Here is a 5000-nt window from a genome sequence, read left to right on the forward strand (position 1 = left end):
TTGTATATACACCTTTCTGTTTTCACAAAGTATGTCATATGCTTTCTTTTGATGACAGATATCACAGATACTCTTCTAGCTCTTTCGATAAAGACCAAGTGAGTATCTTCGACATCTATTATTCATTCTTAACCTTTTACGCAAAGGCTCTTGCATATCATCCTTACCCCCATGCTAGGGTCTGGAGTCCACGGTGGTCCTTCGCACCTGCAAAAATTGCCATATCCTCCATAGGTTTCGCAAAACCTCACTCGATCGTTGTCGTTATCCCAGCTGCATTGCTCTCCTGTAAGTGCGGAAAGGAGAGTCAGCTGTTATTGCGCTTGAACTCTATATTTACTGTTTTATACTACCCATAAATATAATTTCAAACTTCTTTGCTTTACCTAAAACAAACAACTAAAGTACATACCGTTAATTTTCAAATGCAAAACTACCTGCGTTATCCTGAATAAGACCAACACTGCACAAGAGAATCACCTTGAGCCAGAGGCAAGACGAACTGGAGTCTGACCGGGGACGAGTCGCGGGTGTACGTGCTGGGAGTCGTTGTCGTGAGGGACTCGTGAATCACGCCCATGCCTTTCCTCGCAACCATGCACCATGTGTCATGCAAAACGAAGCGGTCAGAAAAATGGGAGCCCAAGTTCTTAAACTCCTTCAGTATATCTCGACTTAGGTATTGGGTGAATTCGGGCTGAAATTGCGAGGAAGGGGGGATAGTAATAATATTTGTACTCTTTTATCAGCTAAGCAATTATTGTTAATATCACTATTATCCTAATTACATTCAGTGATTTGTTTCCAGGGCAGTACGTTACTTTACTGTAAAATGTGATATTACCTTCAGATGATAGCTGGACAGTCAGTTACTATATAGCTACTATACACAAGGCAGCTTTATAAATTCCTCACCGTGGCTAAAATGACGACCACTCTGCCATTTCTCGTGCTCTTGACCACATCCTGCAGTTGGCGCGCGGCTTCTGGCTGCCAGGTGATAAAGGTCATCGCCCGCATGACCTGTCCTGACCTCTCGTTCATGATCACATAGTGTATGCCGGCGTGAAGGCGGGCTCGCTCAGCTCCCCATGGCATAGTTTTATTGATCACACGATATGCCTGTTTGGAGGACATAGAAATTATAGAAGAGCAAAGAGATATCTGAAGCTTTGCTGTGTTCAAAATAAACCGATAAGATTTAAGCTTAGTTGTCATGTGAATCATCAGTGAAAGATTTGATGTGATTCACGGATCATCACGCCCATACACCGACCATAAATCACGACTGAATCAATGAATAGGCAATGACTCGCCCTAACCTATACCGTGACTCGCAGAGCACGTGACTCACCTCCCTGCCGTCTACGAGGAATGTGACCCCGGATGGACGTAGGAATGCCTCCAACAGAACGGTCTCCTTGGGTCCCCCCTCTGGAATCTGGCTCGCGTGTCCGGGCAACTTCGGCGGAACGCTCTGTTGGTCGGAAGGGCCCTGGCGAGAACGGCGATCTTGGTCCTGCTTGGCGTTCGTGCGTGTGGCGTCCGGGCTCCTATTGGCACCTGGGAGGAGTGGAGGAAATCTGATGCTTACATTGTTAAAGGGAATGTTTGCGTGGCGCTTATTGTCTCCTCAGTCTAAACTGTTATTGGCCAAAAATGCTTAGCTTTATTATAGCTCCTTGTATTACCATATAGGTTTCATATAATAACGGTAGAGTGTTTTACTATTCATAATAACTATTAATGTCGCTGTCATCAGGGTATATTCGATATTTCTGTAACGTTAACATGATTTTTTTTTCGCAAAAACAATAGGAATTGCGCGCGCGCATATATATATATATATATATATATATATATATATATATGTGTGTGTGTGTGTGTGTGTGTGTGTGTGTGTGTGTGTGTGTGTGTGTGTGTGTGTGTGTGTGTATAAATGAACCATATTCATTGCGACAAATGTAGAAAAGGTGTGAATGATAATGAATATCTTCACAATATAATAGATTATTTAACCAGTTTCGGATATATCTTCGTCAGAAATACATGTATTTCTGACGAAGATATATATTCGAAACCGGTTAAATAATCTCTGGCATTGTGGAAATATTCATGCTCATTCATACCCTTTCTACACACGCACACGCACACGCACACGCACACACACTCACACTCACACACACGCACACACACGCACACACACGTACACACACGCACACACACACTCACACACACACACACACACACACACACACACACACACACACACACACACACACACACACACACACACACACACACACACACACACATACACTCACACACTGTAGTTACGTTGACTTCGATTTCAATTACAAGAATTAAATACGGTCAACATTTTGTCATTTATATAAGTGTAAATTAAGGGTTAAGTATAATATATCAAGGAGGTTACTATACGTATAATCACTGTATTGTGTAAGATCATGGGGTAAAAAATGAATTCAAATAACAAGTTCCGACTTGGTCATGATTTAACATTAGAGCTTCATGAAAAGGGAAATTGAAGTACCTCGGATGTAGAATTATATGATATTCTAATAGAACTGCTGCTACTAATGCTATTATTAAAATGGTATAATCAGATCCTAATATTAACAATTATATTTTTTCTTGTTTATATTATCTGCTCTTATTTTACGTAAGTAAGATTATCGTATTCGTAGATAATTTGTGGGTAAAAATGACAGAAATACCGGACGCAAAATAGTTTAATTTAAATATTAAACAATTTCGAAATTTTCCTTGCTTTCGTCTTCATCTGTTTTCCCATTTGTTTGTTTTTCATTTCTGTTCATGATACACATTTTTATCATATTGAACTCCTTTGCCTTTCCTGCTTCTTAATAAAAAAAATCTTCAAAATCTTAATTAATAACGTTATTTGATTGTATGTAAATTAACTTGTAACATAGGTAGATTTATCAAAAAATGTCTACGCATTTGCATACCTCAGCAATCAAGGAGCACATCACAAAAATACTTTACGTAGATAAAAATATGCAATTAGAAATACAAAAACTGAACATATAATTTGAGATGATATAATTTTACTCTTGTTTGTCAGCAAATCGATGGCCTCGCTTGGCTTTGCTTTAGTCAGGGACCCCCTTGATAAATTTCACAACACTAGAAGTCAGTTCAGGATTTGACCGATTCACGGAGGCTAGCATAACACGCCTTGAGCCAAGGTTCAGGTACCAAAGGAGAAATTCTCAAGCGGTGTATTTTCACTTGGTTTTGCAAATTAGCAGTAATTTCCAAGCAAAAATACACCCAATTGATATTTTGCAAATAATATTTTCTTGATAATTACTATTGCTATATCAACAGGGAGGTGTAAATTCGTGATTTTCCGTTTCATTTATAAATTCAGAGGTTGGAGGCACTTGCGTTAAGGCGGAAAATAGTACAGCTAAGGTTCCTAAATAGATATTCATTAGATAATATACACCCGTCCAATCAGATTATGCAATTTAAAAGGGCTATTTTCCTTAAAACATTCAGATACAAATCCCTTTGTTAACTAGCAACTTTGAATATGGTTGCTTCACTTCAACTTCTCTCTCAAAGAAAGTGGTAAGATCTCTAATGAAATATAAATATTGTCTTGTTAACAAGGAAATTAAAAAATGCAATGCGTTTTTACTGATGAAAAGGAATCGTCTTGACGTGACATATGGATGTTATTGTCACTTTTAATATTAATATTGTAATCATAGTTCAGGAAATTGATATATAAATGTAAGGATGTTGATATTAGAAACGCATGGAAATATAAGAGCTATAGTTGACAATAGCCACTGTGTCAGTGAAAATAAAGTTTTCATGTATAGTGGCATTATTATTAATAAAATAGGGTGATTACCACTCTTATTACTACATGTAAATAATAATTTAACTTATGAATGAAAGGCGACATAGTAATAATCCTGCATGCAAATACAACAGTATTCCTTTCCTTACACACCATTCATTCTCTCGAGGGCTTCGCGGCTTCCAGGGTCATGTCCCGCGGCGCCTGGCATGATCCCGGCGGCGGCCAGAGACGCACTCACAGCCGCCAACAGGAATAAAATGTGCACCAGTCGCTGTGGCGTCATTTCTGAAGGTCTGGAGGAATCTTTCTTTCGTACATATGAATGCATTCTTAGGCCTGGCGTTTCTTTGCTTCCTTTGGATATCACTAATCACTGCGAAGTAGTCACGTATCTAAACATTTCCGACGGCATCCTACAGCGTATTAAATGCAGTTACTTTACATATTCGCGCATTTGTTTGGTTGCGAATGTGTATCGTTACAGAGAGCGATCCGCGCACATGTGTCCGATGTGGAACTCTAACCCTAAACGTTTCGCCGACGTGTACGAGCTGGAACCCTTAACCAGGAAAAGAGTGCTGAAATTGTGTGCGCTGTTTAGGCGGAAAACCAAACTTAAATATACCATATCGTTTCATTCATTCAGCTTATATTCCTTCTGGAAGTACGGATGAAGTTCGGAAAAAATTTAACATAACTGAGAGGAAAAAATTTCATCCAAGTAATACCATATGGCTTAGGGGAAGGCCTTTGAAATACTCCGTTTGATGACTCAAGTACAACGATACTGGGTTGCAGGAGGGGTGTATAAAGTAATGGTGACAGATTATGACTTTGCCCGTAAAATGAGGATGTTTTGCCTGTATTTTTGTTGTTTTATGACTAATTTCTAATTACTTTCTTATTTTCAAATGAGAACATTGATGGATATTAATGAATGTTTATACGACGACTGAATAAACATGAACCTAACTCGGATTTTTTGGAAAAATTCATTGTGACAAATGCAAAAAAAGGTATGAGGGAGAATTAATTTATTGGAATCGAAATGCGACAAATATATCCCTTTCGCCGCAAAGTTGTTCATTATCCGTCATAACCGTCGTTACATGTGTGTATGTGTGTTGTGTGTGTGTGT

The 5000-nt window shown here is 38.8% G+C and overlaps 1 protein-coding gene across 1 annotated transcript in view; it reads left to right on the forward strand.

The window, feature by feature from the left end:
- LOC125024979 (tensin-like) overlaps window positions 1-5000 on the forward strand; it is a 673585-nt gene that overhangs the window by 98751 nt on the left and 569834 nt on the right.

The sequence above is a fragment of the Penaeus chinensis genome, chromosome 4 (assembly GCF_019202785.1).
Source record: "Penaeus chinensis breed Huanghai No. 1 chromosome 4, ASM1920278v2, whole genome shotgun sequence".
In the NCBI taxonomy this organism is placed as follows: Eukaryota; Metazoa; Arthropoda; class Malacostraca; order Decapoda; family Penaeidae; genus Penaeus; species Penaeus chinensis.